The following is a 22,376-nucleotide window of genomic DNA, read 5'->3' on the forward strand; positions in this document are numbered from 1 at the left end:
TTGATAAGTTCAGTACCTTTAACTTTGAAGATGTTAAAGCTGAAACAAAATGATCCTATTATAAAACACAATCATAAACTATGTGATGTACGGATGGCCAAATTTTTGTCAGGAGGAGTGAATAGGGAATTGTTACCTTTTTTCCAAAGGAAGACGAGCTAACAGTTGAGCATGGGCATTGTTATGTGGGGAATAAATTGTCTGTTCCTCTAAAAAGTGGGTAGCTACGTATTAATATGCGTTTACCACGCGACCGTCATTGGAATTGTAAAATGAAGTCAGTAGCAGATCCTATATTTGTTGGCCAAATAAAGATGAAACATTGAAAGCCTGCTAGCGAACAATTGGCTCTTCCTGGTCTTATGGAACGTTCTAGTCCTTGTAGAGTAATCTCATGTTTGGCACTATCCATCTATGCCATGGGAAAGATTGCATATGATTACTTGGGTCCTATCAAAGATAAGACCTACTTGGTAGTAATTGGATGTTACACTAGTGGTTCGGAAGTATTTGAAAGTAGGCTCTACTTCCGCTTAAGCTAGCTATAGAAAAAGTTTAGAGAAAACTATTTTCTAGTTTTGGATTACCTGTCACCTATCCACATAGTGATAAAGGACCACCATTTACTCTGTTGAATTTAAAAATTTCATGTCAACTTAATGGTCATATGACATTACATTTCACCAGCTTTATATTCCTCAGTCTAATGGTCAGGCTGAGAACTCAGATTATGTATGCTAAACGTAAAAATAAGTTGGCCTTTTCAGAAATCATTGATACTAAAGTAGCCTTGAATAGGGATGTTATTTGATTACAGAAACTCCGTTAATAGTACTACTAACGAGACACTTGCCAAATTAATGTTCAATAGACCACTAAGATGCAGGCTTAGATTTACTCAGACCTAATGTAGCCAGAAACTGTGCAATTAAACAGGACACAAACAAAAAGATCTATTTTTGCGGTAGAAAAAACGAGGAATTTTATTTCCTAATCAATCTGTATTAGTGAGAGATTATCGCTCTAAGACAAATGGATAGCGTGGGCATTGTATTTAAAAAACCGGTTAAATAATGTGATGTATTCTGGTTATGGACCAAAAAACGGGTTTTAATTTGGAGTTAGACATATTGATCAGCTGACGTAGGAAATACACAGTAGTATTGTTGACAGTGTCAGTCAATTCCACCTTCTAGGACGTTACAGAATTGCGGAGCGTATTGAGACAGGCGCTCAGTCGTCCGCCCAACTCCAAGACCAGTCAGAATTAGTAACACTGACCTCATAGATCAAGCTGGTCTCTCCCCCTCCTACCGCATCATACCCTACTCATGTCACATCACTTCCCCTCATTCTACGACAGTCTTCTCTCTACCTCAGCTGTTTCCCTTCTCTGTTCCCACTAGAACAGCTGATTTCATACAAACAGATACACATTCGTATTAGGAAACTGTAGAGAATGTTACAAACTTGTATATAACTTACAGTACTTAAGGATGACATTTAATAATGATATGTGTTATTTATATTATATATTATATATCGTATGGGGACAAAGGCAGCATCCATAAATAAATAAATTAAAATTACAATTATTAAAAAGTACGTAAGAACAAAGTTCTTGATTCATAAATAAAAATAATATTAAAATCTCCCGTTCACAAAGCTATATCCATTTACTGAGCCAGTTTAGAGATCCATCCTCTAACCACTCCAGACAGCCAGACCACAGAATAACAACGCAAAGGGCCGCCTGCGTCAGAAGTAGAAGATAAAAAGATGGAGTCTCTCGGCCGATCTTTAGTCTGCCGGAGTTCAGGAGAGGAGTCCAGTAGACAGGGAGTGAGTCAAGTTGAATTGAAGAGAGAGACGAGAGGGAGTGCAAGTGAGAGATAGTATGCTAAGTGAAGAAGGAGTTTGTAGGCTAGTAGAGACGTCATGAGAACAAGAGAGTCGGGAGAGTTAAGTCAGAGAAGAGTCGTGGAGTCCAAGGCGAGGGTAAGTCTAAGCAGTAGAAAGGCGAGAGTACTGAGGATGGGGGGGGGGTGGGCAGTTTGATCGAGAAGGGAGTAAATAGTTAGCCAAGGCGGTAAGCTAGTGACAAGGACATAGAGGATAAGACTCTAGAGGAAGGTAAGTTAAGATAAAGTGGCGAGCTGGCAAGAAAGATAACGATAAGGGAAAAAGGAGAAAGTGTAGTAAGTGAAGGAGTAGACAGAGAAAGTCCCTATGTCGGAGACATTTCGTGACAGACGGCTAGTCGGACCAAGTCAGAAGAGATCAAGCCAGTCGAGACAGGAGTAGAAGGGACAATGAGGGGTCGTCTAAACGCAGTCAGCGGTAAGAGTCGTAAGAGAAGAGTCAAGTCGAGGGGAGAAATAAGTAATGACCGAGAAATATGGTGGCGAGTGCAGAGACTCGAGCGTTGAGTCACCCAGGAAGAAGAGAGAGTCAGATGTAAGAAAGTCGAAGGAAGTTAAGAGTATGCAGTCGGAGTCATCAAGAGTTACGATTAGACAGTTGTGGAGGGGAAGAAAGGAAAGTCTGTCAGAGGTAGTAGTCAAAGTCAATGAGAGAGAGGCGCAGACAAGTCGCGGAACTATACCCAAGGCACTGAGGGAACAGTATAAGTGGAGTAAGTAGAGGAGGTAGTCTGTAACGTGGAGTCGTAGTTTGATGGAAAACCAGTAGAGATTAGAATAGGAGAAGGTTTGAGAATACGTATCAGAGTTACAGTAGAAAAAGTGTGGACAGATCAAAGTCCGAACCAGATTCAAGTGCAAGTCAGTTGGAAGAGGGAAGCTGAAAAGAGAAAGAGTCAGAGATGGAATTCAGAGTTTCAAGTTGCACTAGCTAGTAGAGTGTAAGTGATTAAGTAGAGCGTAAAGTGTGAAAGAGACCGGCAAGAGGCGAGAGTGAAGTAAAGTCGCCTAATAGAAAGGCGAGAAAGGGGGGGGTGTCTCAGCAAGTGTCTAGCAGAAGGAATACACCGAGTGTTAGGCAGAGCGTCGTCAGTCCACGCTAGGCGAGTCATTAAGCCAGAGGCTTTTGATGCAGTAAGATAGCAGGAAGACAGTGTATGAGTCGTTGTCGTTTTACAACGAGAACCAGAAGAGAGGAGTAAGATAATAGTCGTTCGGAGAAAACTTTTTCTGGCTGAGAGGCCAGTCGTCGCCTATAGTTTACGAGAGAAGTTAGGAGTGGACTAGTGGAGAGACTAGTCAGGCATCCCAAAGAGTCAAAGGTTAAGTTACTTGGGGAGAATAAGTCAGAGTACAGTAGAAAATAAGTCGTGAGGTACGGGACAGAGTAGAGGATTAAGGAGGCACAGCCCCAAAAAGGTAACGAAGAAGCCAGCCAGTATAGTGACCAGGGATAAAGTCAGACACCAGTAAAAGTAATGAGAGTAGGGTCCCGCTCGTAAGCTAGAAGAACCAGAGGAGGACAGCCTAGAGACAATAACTTCTCAGTTGATGCGTAGTACGAGAGTAGGGTCCTGAGAGTCGTAATAAGTCGTTTACAATGTGCTCAATTGTACTGAGAGTTTGCGGCGATCATTCACACGTGCCCTGGTCGTCAGTAATACCCCACTTGAATTTCCAAGTGATTGCTTCTCCCAACCCAGTTCGAAAACGATTCATTATAACCCCCAACTTTTTTTTTCCTTTCGAGGGAATTTCCAAGCCACCCGCTGCTTTCGTAGGATCAGGAGATATCAAGAACTTGTTCCGTCCATAGAATGATTCCCAGGATGTTGACGCCCCAGTTTGCATTAGGCGTAAAGTTTTCCTCCCTCTTTTATTTTTTTCAAAAAACCCTGGGATGCTGTTCGTAGTGATGGCTCTGCGTGATTTGAGCCGGCTTCTTGCTGAGGATGGTCGAGCGTAAACGGGCAATTCGGGATGGACACGATCTTATTGAACTATCTCAGAAGAGCCTCTTTGCGTCTAATCTCAGGTGGTTGCTATATGCTCAGCACTGGGAGCCAACGGTGTTGTCGTTGCCATGAGAGTTCCAGGTAATTGTCCTCATGGCCCCTACTACGAACGACATCGACCTCTCGCACATTGCCACTATTAAGCCACCACAGGAGCACAATATTCAGCAGGCGGATTAGTACACAAGGACAAAGAGTTGGTACGCAGTACTTTAACGTTAGCTTCCCCTAAGTTGATCCAGCGCAAGATGCTGTACTATATTTGCCTTGTTTTCAGCTTTGCTGCTGTCCTTTGAAGAGTGAACTTTTAAAAGTGAGAGATCGGTTCTAAGGTAACTCCCAGGATACTGCGGAGTGTTCATTATGTTTCAATTTGGACACCATAAAGAGTTATATTAACTTGTAGTTCGCCAGTCTGTTATTTATGGTGGAAACATGATACTTCAGTTTTATGTAGGTTTTGGATTTAGCTTCCAGCTCTAAGGCTCTAAAATAATCTGCGAGGACTGAAAGATCATCAGTGAGTGCCGTTTCTGTTTTCTTTCTTCTATGTCTAGTATGTTGGTAGGGCTAAGGAATAATCATCCGCATAAAATAACTTCTGGGATAATCGTTGGTTGGGATGTTCGCGGCCCAGAGTACACGTTGAAACACAAAGGAGCAAAGTACTGAGCACTGTGGGAAGGCCCGTTTTTAAGTTGCCTGAAAGACTTTCCTCACGGCAGGCATACTTTTATTAGCCTGTCGCTAATCCACTTGAATTAAGAAGCCGCCGAAGGAAAAGGGCAAGGAATTAGATTATAGAGCTTTACGAAAAGCCTTTTCTCCAGACTGTGTCGTAAGCTGCAGTAAGGTTATAAGGCTGTAGAGGTTTTTGTCTCTTTTCAAAACCATTCTCAACAAAAAGTGTATAGCGCAAGCACCTGGTCGCAGCAGTTACGACCAGGTCCTAAAAGCCCAGCTTGATCTCTAGAATGCTGGCATTGAGGAATGGGAAATATTCTATTATAGATCAACCTCTCAGAGCTATTAACACACACTCAACCAGGGCTATGGGCCTATAGGCTCTCAATACGCTCTGGGTCTTTGTTGGGCTTCAAAACTGAGATTATTTTAGATCTTTTAAATGCTGAAGGCAGGGTACCATGTCAGCCAGTATTTCGTTGAACACTGTAAGAAGCCAGTATTTAACTTTGATTCCTGAAGTATTTAGGAATTCTGGGAAGAACATTATCGGATAACCGGCTGCCTTACAATGGACAGAGCGGAGATGGCCACTTCAATTTCCATCAAGTTCAAATGCTCTTCGATATTTCCAACGGAGCTTGCCGACTGCTTTAAATTCGTTTAACTTGTAGTTAACCAGGCTTGTAGATGGGTGGCGAACTGACTTCGGACAAGCAACAATGTCGCTTTGCTATGCCACAGGTTTCGGAGTGTGACAAAGAAAATGTTCGTCGAATGCTTGACGGTTGGAGAGCTTTCTCAAGAGGGACCATGCTTTACGGTACTAGGTGAAGTTAAGATTTTCATTGTGGTGTACCACTTTTCTCTTCTTGCTATGTCAAGAGATTGTAAGCAAGACCGCTTCAGCTGTTTCTGTGTTCCGCTGTCATTGAACTCACTGTAAAGGTCCTACATTCTTGACTTCCAACCTGGCACATAGCTCTTTCGAAATCCTCGAAAGAATGTGTTTATTTAATATTCTTATTATTACACTTGTAGTGTTTAATGTATCTATGACTTGTGTTGATTCATTTTATTTTGAAATTTTGGAAGGGGAGGAAAGTAATGTTATTGATATTACAATAATAATTCTAACAATATTTATTATACATTTTATAAACTTGTTACTTGGCAAGTTAAAGCCACAGCCAAAGACCAAACTGGTATGATCGTTATGATGCTGTGACGTCATATGGGGTGATCAGTTTGATAAATGCCATTGCCTGTTCTCATCACGCCACCAGATCATACACCACTACCACTTCGTGTCCTGCCCTTGTCTCTCTCTCAGTTACCTCTCCAACCTTAACGAGCACAGTCTGATGATGTAAACTAATTCAGTTCTTTTATTCCGATTCCCCGTAACACGTACACAACAAATATGACTCCTACAGATTTCCCTACATTTTGGTAAGACGATAGTTGTTAGTAAAAGTAAAGGATAGAATAGAGATGTGTAGATTTTCTTCTTGTCTGATTGTGTATATCTATGGAGAAGAAAAAAATAATTTGACCATGTGATCAACATGTTCAAAAGAATCTATGCATTTCCTGGTTGATAAGCAATCCGGTAAAAGGATGCGCACTAAAAATATAATAAAAAAAATGCATCTTTACCACAGATTATTTTACCCAAAAGCTACGTAAAATTGCAATATAGAAAGAATTTATGAAAAAAGATTACAATATACAAAGAACCCACCAACCGAGGAAACTCAGACTTCATCTCCATAGTGTGTTCAAAGTGTATATTTAGATACTCCACCAACGATCAACCACAGACCACTGTAGGGAAGCCCTCATAGAAAACTCCCTCAGACTCAGCAGCCGTGCAAGCAGCCGCTAACAGAGGACCCAAAAGTGTAATAATGTGTAAGAAGAATGTTAGAGTGTGAAAGAAGAGGAAAATAAACATTGAACTAATATCACCTAGGGAGAATTGTGTAGGAATATGGTCGCTTACCACGGACTTAATATTTAGGCATGAAAAACTTCTTTAATTGAGATACATGAGCCTTTCTTATAAACTTCCCATTTGTAGGATTGACGAGTCTAGCTGTGACAGGTGATGTAAAGCATTCCACCACACAAGGTTTGGACCACAGGGGGAGCAGTTTACTGTTGATGTTCTCAGCAGCTTTACTAATTGGATTATTTCGAAACATAACCCAGTCACCCTGTGAGATGTGGGTAGTTGTCCTACCAGCGTTGTATAAGCGTTCCCTAATTGACCTAGCTTTTTTTAAGTTTGAGAGTGCATTGTCCCAACGCTGTTGCATTGTTTGTAGCGGTTCTTGCGCCAGTAATGAATCGAGATTCCATGCCAATTCGAGTGGATGCTGTATTTCCCGGCCTAGAAATACGCTAGCTGGAGTTGCTTTAGTGCTTTCATGTGATGCTGAGTTAAAAGCTACCTGCAGCCAGTGAATGTTCTCATCCCAAGTCTTGTGGTTATGTCCGTGAAAAATTCGTAGTGCCACCTTAAGATTTTTATTAACCCGCTCAGCATGACTAGGATTCAGGTAGTAAGCAGAAGTGTAAATATGTTGGATACCGTAAGTCATACACATGTCTGCCATATGTCTAGATTTAAACTGGGATACGTTATCTGAAACTAAAAATTTTGGGAACCCAAAAAGAGAAAAAACGTTTTTAGACAAAATATCCACTGTAGTTTTTGCTGTAGCATTTCTAGCTGGTAACAGAATAACAAACTTGGAGAACGCATCAACTACCGTCAACAGATATTGGTTGCCTTTGTTTGATCTAGGAAGTTTACCAATGTGATCTATGAATATCTTTTCAAAAGATCTTGTAACTACTTCCGATGCAAGTTTACCCACTCTAGAGTTTTGAGCCTGCTTGGAACGTTGACAAATTTGACATGATCTTACTCGGTCTGCTATTATTGTATCAAGTTTTTGGGCCCAAAATATTTTAAGAATACGCTTTTGTGTCTTTTTAATGCCCAAGTGAGCTGCAGTTGGGGACTCATGATAATATTTAATAACCATATCGATGAGTTTGTAAGGTAATACCACTCTAGGTGTATGTCTGTCCGACATTTTGTACATCAACACTCCCTGACTAAGTTGATAGTTAGTGGGCCTATTACTCGACTTTATAATCTTTAAGAGATCAGGGTCTTCACGTTGATGAGTACCAATATCTTTAAACATTTCTGGGAATCCTGCCAAGAGTGCCACTTGTGGTAAGGTGGATGGCTTTTCCGAGCAATTATTTGCGTGCACTTCAGTTGGTTCACTGTTTTCGAACTGGCGCGATAAACAATCAGCAACTACATTATCCGATCCTTTGATATGTTGTACTTGAAATTTAAACGAATTTATAAATGTAATCCAGCGAGAAATTTTTCCAACTTGACGTGGGTGGTTTAAAAGCCAGGATAATGCCGAGCAATCCGTCTGCAAAAGGAATTCCCTATGTTCAAGATACTGTTGGAATTTGGAAAAGGCAAAGACAACAGCCAGGCATTCAAGTTGAAGAGTGTCATAATTTTGCTCATGCTTGTTTAGTGGTCGCGAAGCAAATGCCACTGGCATCAAGTTGCCATTATATTCTTGGCTGAGTGAAGCACCTAAGGCGGAGGTTGATGCATCGGTTTGTAAAACAAAAGATCGATTAAAATCCGGCATTTTCAAAACTGCATTTGATGTCAAGGCTGTTTTTAAAGTTTCGAATGCGGATTGTTGTTCAAGCCCCCAGGTAAATTTTACGCCTTTCTTCTTTAGACTATTAAGTGGTTGCGCTATTTTTGCAAATGATTTAATGAATTTAGAGTAAAAGGCTGTCATACCCAAGAATCTATTTAGCTGTTTCAAGTTTTTAGGAGGGGGGAACTCAACTATTGGCTTGCACCTATCCGTGTGAATCGTCACGGTATGATTGGCAAATGTGTGACCTAAAAATTGGATGTGATTTGCTGCCAGGGTCATTTTATCTAGATTGATGGTTAATCCTGCCTGCTTTAGCCGATTTATGACTTCTCGGAGATGGCACAAGTGCTGATCAAAAGTACCGTTTGTGTATATGCACAAATCATCGAAAAAATTGAACACATACTTGTATTTTATATCTCCAAAAATTTGATCAATTAAACGTGTTAGGACTTGAGAGCCGGTTGCAAGACCGAAAGGCAGAAAATTGTACTCAAATTGCCCGAAAGGTAGAACAAAAGCTGTATATTTCTTTGAGTTCTCTTGCAAAGGGACCTGTAAATATGCCTGATTTAAATCCACCAAACTAAAGAAAGTAGCTTGCCCTAAGTGTTGGAAGGCAGATTCTATAGTTGGCATGGGAGTTGCCTCAAGATCTATTAATGAGTTAAGCTGTCTATAGTTAATTACCATGCGCGTTTTTCCGCCTTTCTTTGGTACTAAAAATGCTGGCGACGCATAGGGAGACATTGATGGTCTAATCACTCCGTTGGCCAATAAATGATCCACATGTTCCTTGATTGCCTCCATTTTAGGTGGAGCAAACTGATAGGGCCTATTTCTAACGATTGTATCAGAATTTAATTTGATTTGATATTCGACCAAATTTGTACGGCCTAATTTAGTAGTAATTGTTTCTGGAAATTCATTTACTAGTCTTAACAGTTGGTCCGCTTGATCAGATGAGAGGTTTTCCCCTAACTTAATTGGACATATTGTTGTACTTGGTAATTCAGCTGATTGAGCGAGATACATGACCGAAGGAGTGCCATATGGAAAAGTTAATGTTTTATTTGCCATATTAATGATCACCCTAGTTTTAGTTAGAAAGTCACAGCCCAGAATAATTGGCATTGGTAATTCTGTGGCGACAAGAAAAGGAAAATCCCAAGACAAGTTTGAAATTTTGAAGTGTAATATAACCTTTAAATTAAATATTATATTTTGTCCCGAGGCTGAAATGGTTGACTCATGTATGGTTGAAACAGATTTTATCACCCTTGGTATATTCTTTAAATTCTGAAAACAGGCATTCGATATAATGGAGAATGAAGAACCCGAATCTACCAAAGAATTAATGATTAACTTGCGAAAAGTCAAAGGAACTGTACAAAACTGAACTCCCGGGAAAGAAGGAGCTTGAGCCGACTTGGTGAAAGGTGTCTTCACTGCTGGCTTGATTTTATCAAAACGGGCGGTTAAAGTTAGAAGAGGGGAGTCTCCGCCCATTAGAACCCTCTTTTGTAGTTTAAAAACCCACGTTGAGATTGATTTCTGGAGAATTGATGATGTAGTTGATTCCTATTGTTTGTATTCATATTTTGAAAAGGAGGTCTATGTTGAGTAAATTGTCCCGATTGACTGCGGTGGTTATGAAAACTATTTTGCTGATCTTGTATGGGATATCGATTATAAGTTACATTGCCTCTCCCTATTTGTCTATAAGATTGGTTTAGTTGACGTCCACCATGGACCTGTGGTCCAGTTTTTTGATTATACTCCGGTGAATTTAAATCTTGTGTGAACCGGTTTTCCGTATTTTGAATTACTTGTAATCGGGGGGCTAAGCTCAACAATTCAGAAATGGTGGCTGGAGCCGGAAAACCCGCTAATCGAGCTGTGGTTTGAGGGTTAATTCCTGTAATGACAATTTCAAGCATCTCCTGGGGTGAAATAGCCGGTATAAGCAATTCTGCTAACGGTCTGATATCATTGATAAAACTAACCAGTGTTTCATTTGGTTTCTGGGTTCTATATATAAGTTCGACCGTGGCCTGCTGACGAGCTCTAGTAGGCAGAAAAGTATCGAGTACGGTGGTAATTAGAATTTCCGGATTCTGTTTTGTTAAAATAGCTTGTAGCCAGATATTTCTTAATTGACCTGTAGTTTTAGGTAAAATTGCTAATGTGACGCTGTCTGGATTAGCTAAATTTAGCATCAAAATTTCCCTAAATTTTATAACAAAATCGAGTAGTTTTCTAATAACTATTCCATCAAGCGATGGTAAAGCTGTAATTAAATCAGTTAACACAGAGGGCAACATTGCGCGTGATGTCGAGGGTGACGGTGAAGTCCCCTGCATCTGTGACAAGGCTGACGCAATTTGGTTTCCCACAGCGGTTGCCGTTGTGTGGACTATTTGCATCCAATCGGTTACGGGACTCTGAATGTCTGTGGTTGTATGGCTAGTAGACGACTCTGTTGGATTAAGAACAGTTGCTTGACAGTGTTGGCTCCACTGATACGCTCTTTTAGTAGAACACGATTGCTCTCTAACTTAGGTGCTGGAGTTATTCCCCAACATAAGCACTGTTCTTTGGCCTGAGATGCATTTAGTAGATTTACCCAAGCCAGTCCTTTAGGGCGTTTTTCCCATTCATACGGTGGATCAGTGACACTAACGTCTTCTTTGAGGATATCTTCGCACTCTAACATCTTATTTATGCTTGACTCAATATAAATAAATTATATAAATTAATAAATTATATAAATTAATAAATTATATAAATTAATAAATTATATCAATACTAATATCACAATACTATTTATTATGTAAAGATGGAGGGGTATTCAGTACCATTGTAACTATAAGGGGGTTTACCAATTAATATTGTTGTATGTTTCACTTTTACTATATATTTGTTATTAATTAATTACTGCAATAATTGAGTGCTTCATTTGATAGTTCAATTTTATTATAGTGGCCAATTATTTTAAGCGTAATATTCAATTGGATAGATAGAAATTATTATATTTAGTAATATTATTACTTAAGGCTTATATATGCATCACATTTTATCTTATAGACACCCTTTTATTACTTACTGGCATTAAAGTATTTTTTTACAGAAAAAATAATAACAGTCTGTATATTAAACCTATGAAACATTTAATTCAGTTTTAAAATAACAAGTCTATATTCTATTTTGGCTGGTTTTAATAACTGGTTTCAAGAGTTTTTTTTTTTTAAATATATCTTTCAATAACATTGTTAAAAGTAAAAACCCTTCATTGTTAAAATGTACGCTGTCTAGTCTGTCCGAATGTGGGTAAAATTTATGGAATAACTTTCGATTATAAATGACAGTGGGAGTAGGAACAATAATGTTGTTTACCGACTTCAATGAAGATAAAAACTGGTTGAAGGGATTTAATTTATTAACTGTGTGATTGCACCGTTGAATACGAGGATAAACCGGAAGCTGAGAGATTAGAATGTGTAAATTTGGACATAGCCGTCGAATGCATTTCAATAGAGCTACAAATTGTTGCTTTAAAATGTCAACAGGCGTGGCGTTCAGAATATCATTTGTGCCGATCAGCAGGAATAGAGGGTAATCAGAATTTAAAAAAGGTTGTTGTGATTTGATTTTATCTTTTAAATCACATACTTTAAGTCCTGAAAAACTAAAATTTGTCTCAACCTTTAATTGTGAACTTTTGAACTTGCTTAAATAGAAAAAATAACGTCGGGCTAGTGAGTCACCCATTAATTGAATTACGTGAGAATTATTCATTTAATTTATGTAAGAGCGAGGCGTAGGGCTTTCTAAAAATAGGAGGCAAGAAATATATTAAATTGCATGAGTTATACCGAGTCTAAAATATATTAATTTTAGTTAAAGACAAATCTCTATAACGGGTGCGAATAAGCCATTGTTTAAATCAAACCATTCATTACCAACAGTATGCATATACAGGGTGAGTCAGAAATATGGTAAAATATTTTAAGACGTGATTGTAGAGCTAAAAATAAGAAAAAAGTGTTATATAAAGGTAGGTCCGGAAACGCTCCATTACTGAGTAATGGCTGGCGAAAGATTTTGCTTTGTTTTCAGTTCACCTGGTGAAATTAAGTGATTCTGAAAGGTTTTATTCTTACTTTTTATCTCAAATAAGATGGATGTATAAAGAAAATCAACTGAAAAAATCAAATAAAACCACTCTAGAGGTTGTAGTGTGAACAGTTTTTGAGAAAAAGTATGAAATTTGCCAAAAATCTAATAACAAAAATACCGTCTTAAATGTTTCATGTCGAATAACATTGTTAAATGACCAATAAACAAATTGTTTTTCCTAATACAGATTGTAGAGAATTTAATTCTGAAAACAACCATAATAAACAAAGTTAACTAAATGTGTAAAAAAGTTATGATATTGACTCCTCACGTATCACACTACAAAGCAAACTTTTGCCGTTTTATAATAAGGAATGAGTATCTGATTGGTAACAGCTGGTGAAAAATAAACATTTTTAATTCAAAATTTTATTTTTAAATACAATAAACATCTACAATCGCTTTTAGTCTCACCGGTAGATTAAAAAGGATGCTCTAAATGACCTCCATTGTTCAAAATGCACGCGTTCAGGCGTCTTCTCATCAAGTTTCGGACCCATTCAAAAACTCCAGGTGTCTGCTTAATGGTTTCTATTCCATTAGAAATGTTTAATCGGAGTTCTTCAATCTTACTCTTCCTTGATTGTTTGCCCACCTACCATTACCGTCCATAATAATTGCTAGATGTTAGAGTTCTTCAATGGTGTCTATTGGGGAAGAGTAAACTAATGTTTTTTAATGTCCCCAAAGGTAAAAAGGTCCAAAGGATTTAAGTCCGGTGATCTTGCTGGCCATGAAACTGGTCCCCCTCGGCCTATCGATTGATTTGTGAAACTCTCATTTAGGTGTCCACGAACAGCCAGAGATTAAAGGCAGGTGCCCCATCATGTATAAACCACATGTTTTGGCGCAAATGCAGAGGTACATCATCAAGGAGGTTAGGTAGCTCGTCTCTTAAAAAGTTCAAGTACACCACGCCATTAAGCCTGGGAGGAAGCACGAATACGACAAAATGATCTGCTAAGATTCCATCCCAAACATTTACTGATAACTGATGTTGTGGGCGATTAGGTTTGATAGCATGAGGATTTCTGTCTGCCCAAATGTGGTTGTTATGGAAGTTAATGATAGCTGTTCTTGAAAAGTGAGCCTCATTGGTAACAAAAATGTGTTCAAAAAGTTTGGATCAGCCCATTTTAACAGAAGCCATCGACAAAAACAACATGGGGAGCTTAGTCTTGTGGCAAAAGAGTTGCTGGAACATGGAGTTGTTGGGACATGCTGGAAGTGGTATGGGTGTAACTGGTACTCGTGTAGTATTCTTCGAATACTAGATTGGCTGACATTGAACTGTAATGACAATTCTCTAGTGCTCTTTTCAGGTTAATCAGAAATTTTATTAAGAACCAACTCTTCTAATTCAACAGTCCTACATGATCGGGCGATGCCTGCATTACTATGCTCCGAAGACTTCAAAGAACCTGTTTCAGATAGGCGTTGATGAATAGTGGCAAATATCTAGCGCTTTGATACCTGCGGTTAGGAAAGTTCTTTTGCTAGACAGACGTCTTGCTGAAGTACTATTGCTGCGTTCCAAACCATACATTAAAATGCATGTCTGCTAAATCAGCGTTTGAGTACACATGAATATTACCTTCCATTTTTAATAAATGAAACACACAACACAAAATCACTAATAAAATGGATGGAAATAACTAGTTAAAATACTTAACACAAGCACATAGTATCTTTACAGTTTGTTGTTTTGTTCAACAATGAGGTGACATATGTCATCTAATAATAAATGCCCAGCTAATTATTTATTATTTAAAAATGTTTAAACAGTTGTTGTTTAAATAATTAATTATTACCAGCTGTTACCAATCAGATACTCATTCCTTATTATAAAACAGCAAAAAATTGCTGTGTAGTGTAAACGTGAGGAGTCAATTTCATAACTTTTTTACACATGTAGTTAACTTTGTTTATTACGGTTGTTTTCAGAATTAAATTCTCTACAATCTGTATTAGGAAAAACAATTTGTTTATTGGTCATTTAACAATGTTATTCGACTTTAAACATTTAAGACGGTATGTTTGTTATTAGATTTTTGGCAAATTTCATACTTTTTCTCAAAAACTTATCACACTACAACCTCTAGAGTGGTTTTATTTGATTTTTCAGATGATTTTCCTTATATATACATCTTATTTGAGTTAAAAAGTAAGAACAAAACCTTTCAGAATCACTTAATTTCACCAGGTGAACTGAAAACAAAGCAAAATTTTTCGCCAGCCATTACTCAGTAATGGAGCGTTTCCGGACCTACCTTTATATAACATTTTTTTCTTATTTTTAGCTCTACAATCACATCTTAAAATATTTTACCATATTTCTGACTCACCCTGTATATAAGAGATATTCCAAACACGCAAATAAACAGGAAAATCTATAATGTTTAATTTTTAATTTTCATTAATTGTTGTATCATAACTTTACTCGACTTATCGTATAAGTTAATTACTTTTTTAACCCAGTGAAAAAATATCCAAAGTTTCAATATCTACAGATTACAATAAATAAGAACAATAATTATTTAAGTATATACTAATTAACATGTTACAATTTAAATTCAATAATTCAATTGATTCCAATCCTTTAAATAACTCTCAAACACAACTTCCACTTTCTCAAGTGTTTCCTGTCCGAGATTTTCTCACGATAATACGAAAGACCAAAGTTTGAAATGAGCGTAATGAATAAATTAAGTAAACTCAAAGCATGTTGTAAAATCCCAGCAGAAGGCAAACAATAGGGCCTACTTCAGGTACTGATAATAAGGCGATAAGATTAGATTTATTTCCAGCAACTATACTACTGCACTATCAGTTAACTTACCTTTTCAAATCTTGGTGAAGAGGATATAAATAATGTAAGCTTTATTGCTATTATAGAGAGACGTAATATATAATTTGTACTTACTAATATTGTAGCATGTTGTAGCTCTGAAAATAACATACTGAATTGCAGACATTTATGAAACATAGGGATAACAGACAAAAATATATGGTATTTAACAGTGTAATACAACTTTACCTAACTTTAACTGACTACACCCCATCCTGGAACCAAAATATAATATGAACTCATTTTGCTAGTAGTTTTAAAATTATATCGAATGAATAGAAGTTATAATTTTGATCAATATTAATATAAAATAAAGTTTTATTGGCCTAATAGATACGATTAAATACATTTCAATGAGAGCTATAATTTTGAATGTTTTCCATCAACAGAATAGTATGAAAATACAATATTGTGGCTTGATATTGCCGTTAAAACATACCTCCCAATTTATTTGTGAAATTACTCCTGTAAATTTAAAATGGTATTTACTGTTATAATCATTAAAGATCGATTTTGTAAACACGGAAACTCTAAAATAATCTAGTATGGTTTGAATTAAAGAGACCTTATTGACTGCTAATGTAATAAACGTATCATCAATGTATAAATTAATAAATAGTAATAAATGTATCACTAATTAATTAGTAAAACTACAAAACCAGCCATCTAGTATCCAATATCTATTACAATAAGATGATGATTACTGTTGTAATAAGATTAAATTATATAAAATTTAGTGTTTTCCAAAGCTTGCTTGAATAAAACACACCGTGTAGTGGATATGGGAAAGAAATAAATTTGTGAAAGTGAGCATTTACTGGTTTGAAAGTATCCTGACATTTACTTATTTTTTTGTACATTTTATGTAATTTTATGCATTTTTTGGTACTTTTATAGGTTTTTTTTTGGATACTTGAAATAAATTTAGCTCAATCCAGTTATATTCGTTTATATATAGCTCTATGCAAACTTTCACAACAATCGCAACTCTGTATTCTTATAGACTAGCAGTACTGTCTGTATATGTACTTATCCAAGCATAGCTGTTGGAATTGAAATTTTGTTTTAATTTGAAAATATGCCATTTGAACAATTGTTTTACATTAAGGGGATTCACCACTGAAAACATACTTTTTTTTTAAATACACAATAAAAATAGCTTAACCTTTTTTTTCTAGTGTGTAGTAGGCTAAAAAAAATACAAAAATATAAAACGGTCAAATAGTTGTCACATACAGCCACAGCGAATAAAAACGGGGGTTTTTCGCGTTTTTCAGACCATATTTCAAATTGATATATCTAAGAAACTAACCGACATATTGCACTACTCATGGTCTAATTTTGAACATATGGATCTAATCTAAATATTTAGGTAGATTTATCATGGTAGCATTAGTAGTTTTAATAAAATAATTTAGTAAACTTTAGACTTTTTAAAAAAAAAAAAACATGCATATATATAAAATTATGTTTATATTCATCATATATACCTAAAAATCTAATTCTACCTAAATATTTAGAAAAAGATCTACTTAATATGTGGTAAAAATATGAACTTTCTATCTCAATTACTTCCCAAGATATATCGATTTTTGTCTGAAAATTTATCGAAATTCAAACTTTCGGAAAACTGCGATAGAAAGTAAACGGAGGTTCAACACTAATATATCACGTATATTTTTTTAGTTTATGGTTCTGAAATAAATTTACGCAATATATTAGGTCAAAAGGTTGTATTATACATCAATATTAGGTCATATTATTATGTCAGTGTTCAATAAAATATACATATATATATACATTGTAAAATAAAACAGAGTTCGGTCGGTGACGTTCAAAAGTCACCGGCACCATATGTTTTCCCCTCCGCTTCTATTTTCCTGGTTTCTTCCTCAAGCTGTGCATGTCTCAACTTCCTTCTGTACTCTGTGAATTTCATCTTTTTGCGTTTCTGTGCCAGTGCTAGACTTTTATTGTCGAAGCGCTTGGCAATCTTGGCAGCGTTTTTTTCCTATTACTATTTCTATTACTACTTCTTCTTCTTCTTCAGCATAGAGTAATGAAAATAAAACAGTACAATGATTGATATGCGTATTAAACTAGATTTAAATATCTGGTTTACATATTTATAATGAAATATATAAAAGAAATTATGATGTTTTTAGTACAAAATAAGGTATCTAGTAAAAATGTGAAATTTTGGACATTGACGCGCTTTCAAAAAACGTTATTTTTTCATACTTAGGGTTAAAATATAGGTCTTAGGATACTATGTTTTTGTTCAGTAGGATCCAAATGACAAAATATGACAAAAAAAACGTTTTTTGAAAATTTCATAATTTTTCATTATTTTCAGTGGTGAATCCCCTTTACATATCTGACTATTAGAAGTATTACCAAATATAAACGAAATTAAGTGTTGATATTTAATATTTCATATGTTTGCAAAATAAAAGTTTATTAGTACAAATGTAAACAAAATATATTTTGAAATGTAATTACTTTTGTTATAATGCCAATTCCCCATTTTTATTAGTTATATGCTCGTATATATGTCTATTAAAATATGGCCGAAAACTTTCCAAAATAAATCATTCATAATTAATATGTTTGTAATGCAAAATGAAAGGTTTTTTTTAATATTAATTTCAACAAAATAATTTTGAGATGTAAGCCAATTCTCCATTGTCGGCGTGGTGTCGGCAGTGTTGGAAACTAATTATATCGATTTTTGTATTATAATCAAAGTAATGAAATACATAAAGATCGTAAGTATGGCTAAATAATTTAATTGCTGGCAGGAGATAATTGTTATAGGAGATAGGTATTAATCTTGACATGAACCTCAATTGGAAGGCTCATGTTGATGTGCTGTGCAAGAGACTTGCATCGGGCACCTATGTCATAAGAAGGATAAAAGAAATATGCGGAACATCTGCAGCAAGAATTGCCTACTTTGCTCTTTTTGAGGCACATGTTAGATATGGCATAGCAGCATGGGGTGGAACTACTAGCTCCAACATGGAAAGAGTTTTCTTGCAGCAGAAGAAAACAATAAGATGCTTAACAGGCCTTGGATTTCAAAGCAGCTGTCGAAGAGCATTCCAGGAGCACAAAATACTTACAGTACCAGCACTTTACATAAGCGAGGTAATTCTACTAGTAATCTCATCAAACAAGCCAAAACTTGGAGATTATCACCAATATAACACCAGAAATGCCTCAGATTTCTCACTTCCAGCACATCACCTGAGCTTTTCTGAAAGGAAGCCAACCTTCAGGGGAGCACGGTATTTCAACAACCTGCCAGACCACATCAAACAAGACACAGGAAAGACCTTCAAGGGAAAACTCCTTCGATGGCTTGAAGATCATCCCTTCTATAGCGAAAAGGAATTCATGGAGTGGAAGACTTAAAGATAACACTCGCAAGATAGAACTTCATTTTTATGTAACATTGTTTTGACGCCAATACCGATCTCTATGATTGTGTAAATAAAGAAAGATTGTCTATTGTCTATTGTTAAACACTAACAACACGGCAATTTAAAAGGCAAACTAATTAATGTTTCGCGATAATAATAATCTGTTGATAATAAAATATTCTTTAAAATAAATAGATTGATATTACCTTGTTTAGTAATAAGTGTAAAACATATTCAATTTAGAAAAGTTATATAATGTCGAATGATTTGTTTTAGGTTCTATTAAAAAAATTTATATAAGATTTGGAAATGAAGTATTAAGAATTTAGTTAACCAAGGATTTTGAAAACAGATGTAAAATAATTTGATTCAATAAAATTTATAGTTTTTGCTCTGCTACCAATTGTGACGATTAGTATGGGTTGTTTTTGGAAGCAACGTGTCACCGTGCAGGACTAGGCTTGTAGCCGCCTGCACGATGAAGACCGTGGAGCGACCATAATCCTAATTACACAATATCCTCCTGCCAGCTTTGATAAGAATATTAAGTTATAATTTAAGGACGAAACAGTAAAAGTAAATCGTAAAACAAATTATTAACCGCCAAAGATAATTTACACACACCGACACCAACCCCACGCCGACCTCCCATCACGACCAAACCCGCCCCGACATACTAACAATTTAGAATTTGCAATGCCCCCCTATAATTTTCCGGCACCTAACCCCCCCCCCCTGATTATTAAATCAATCCATAGTGTAACACACAATACTTAAAACAAATAATAAAACTAAGACTTGCGACAGGTAATATTTCCGTCACCGCCACTCGCCGATCAGACGTCCTCACTCTTCCGTCACTCAATCTAGACTCCCCGTTATCAGACCACCCCATCCGCACGCGGCTTATCAGAAAGACCGGTTCTAACCGTTGATTCGGCGGTCTGATATATGTGGTGGGCAGTCACCACAGCGCTTAGTCCTAAAAGGACCTTTGTGCCTCCCTTACTTTAATTTTGTGTCCTCAAAATCCGAGGCTTTTGCAAAAACCGATCAGATTTGAGGGCCCCTGTTCTCTGATTTCCTTGGGGCTGAGGAGATATGCTCCCAGGAATCTTTTCCAAGTTTCTAAGATGGCAAGGCAATCTAACTAAATATTCTCTGCTGATTCCTCCTCTTATTCGTCTATATTCGTTAGTCTGGCTAAGGCCTACCCTCATAAGATGTTTCCTTAGGGTGCCATGTCCTGTCAACATTCCTAATATCAGTCTTATATCCTCCTTATTCTGATCTAAGAGAGCTGTCCACCCTGTAACGTAAGGAGAGATAAACATTTTGGATAGTCTTAATCCTGAGGCTCTACCCCAATTAATGTTTCTTATTCTCTTTTCCCAATCTTTGACCAGAGCTTTACTGTTGGAGAAGGCTAGCCTATCCCGCAACCTGGCTCAGGCCCCACCATTATGGATTCCGCTCCCTTTTTAGCGAGGATGTCTGCTTTTTCATTACCATGAATGCCTTCATGACCCGGTACCCAACCGAGTGTTACTCTGTTATTCGTTGCCAGCTCAGCTAGAGCATTCTTACATTCCCAGACTGCTTTCGAATCAAATAGTGCCACAGTTAAAGTTTGCCGTTTTGTATTGATGAAGAAAATATGTATACTAACTTACAACTGAAAGTTATTGTAGTAAAAAAGTGTCAGTTTTGACTGTTTAACGTCACTCCCAGTATAATTCATTGCGGTTCCACAGTTGTGTTTGCGTTGTTGTACTGACCAAGAAAATAAACACATATGTGGGCCTAAACCTCTTGTAGGCCTACTGCAATGCTGTTAATTTGTTGTTATATTGTAGGCCACACATTAGTTTAAACACCCAATGTGTGTTAATAAAATTACACAAAAATCCTTTATTTTTACAAAATATTTTGGCTCTCTCAAGTCTGTAAAATCAATCCAGGTATCCCAGAGAGTTTGATGTATCGGAGGTTCTGATACATGATGTATTGCATTCTGTTTGGTACAATTTTTATTAATAATACTTTATTAGCTTCAAATTCTTTGTTGCAGATTGTATCATTGTATTTATTTCATAAAAGAATTTACATAATTTTTTATATTTGTTTTTCTTAAAATACATTGTGTGGAATACAGTATTGTTCCAGAACTAATTTATAATTTGCTTTAAGTGTATAAAATGTGTGAGAAAACTCATAAAAAGTTTCAATGAATTATACTAGGGTTATTTAATAATTAAAGAGACAAACAGGTCTAGAGAAGAAACAATTTATTTTTACAAATCAACAGTTTTACTACTTTTCAACATAATCTTGTTGAACATTTATGCACTTGTTTTAACGGACCACAAACTTTTTTCATACCAGCTGCAAAGAACTCTTTATCTTGGTGTTAGAGCCAATTTCCCACAAACTTCCTGATGTCCTCGTTACCCTGGAACCTCTTTCCATGCAATGCCTCATTCAGCAGACCAAACAAGTGGAAATCACGTGGTACTAAATTGGGACTGTAAGGGGGATGAGGCAGTACTTCCTAGTCTATTTTGTTAATGGTTAGGTAGCATTATGAAGATGTGCATTTTCTTGTTCAAAAAATGAGGATTGGCTTCACTTTGTTGAAAAGCATATCCGAGTAGTATTGGCTGTTAATTGTACGCTGCTTTTCAAGATATTCACAAAAAACCGGACCTCCAGCATCCTAAAACACTGTCAACATAACTTTTCCTACTGATGCTTGGGTTTTGAATTTTTTCCTGAAAGATGACGAGGTGTGCTTCCTTCCGTGATTTGCCTTTTTGATTCTGGCTTATAATAGTGAACCCAATTTTCATCACATGTTAAAATTTTGTTGAGGAGTGCTCACCATCTGTTTCATAACATTCCTGTTGCTCTGTGCACTCTTTCAACCTTGATTCCTTGTGTAGCCGTGTCCTTTGGGACCCATCTTGCACATGTTTTGCGGTACTTCAACTGGTTTTTAATAATGTTATGAGCTGTACCCATACTCACATGAACTTTTTCAAATATCATTTCCACAGTGACTCGGCGGTCAGCACGAATTACGTCATCAATTAGACTTTCCAGTGAGGGAGTTGAAACTTCAACTGGTCGGCCAGGACGGTGTTCATCAGTCACTGAGTCCAAGCCATTTTTAAACTGTTCTACCCACTTGTAAAATTTGCACGATTCAAACAATTTTCACCATACACTTTAGTCATTCTATAGTATATATTCACTGGTTTTTCACCTTCAGCAAGTAAAAAAACGAATAACCGGAGGTTGTTCAACTTAAGTGGAATTTTCAAGTAGACTTGCCATAATTAATGTATTTTTGAAGTTATAAAAACAACAATTTTAATCAATCATCTGATCAGAGCTTATTCCAGTGATGCCAACGTAAAGCTATAAAAGTACCAAAATTACCCTACCAACAGTTTTCTCCCCAGATCTGTTTGTCTCTTTAATTATTGAATGACCCTCATATTTTATTGTGAAGAAACAAATCTTAAATGTCAATTTAAACTATATTTTATTATGGTACCAACTTGTATTAAGCTCTGGCTAAG

General features: G+C 36.6%; 1 protein-coding gene across 1 annotated transcript in view; it reads left to right on the forward strand.

Annotated features, from left to right (window-relative positions):
- LOC124365760 overlaps positions 1–22,376 on the forward strand; it is a 58,578-nt gene that overhangs the window by 25,731 nt on the left and 10,471 nt on the right. The gene's annotated exons all lie outside the window — the stretch shown is intronic.

Source organism: Homalodisca vitripennis, chromosome 7 (genome assembly GCF_021130785.1).
Source record: "Homalodisca vitripennis isolate AUS2020 chromosome 7, UT_GWSS_2.1, whole genome shotgun sequence".
Taxonomy (NCBI): Eukaryota; Metazoa; Arthropoda; class Insecta; order Hemiptera; family Cicadellidae; genus Homalodisca; species Homalodisca vitripennis.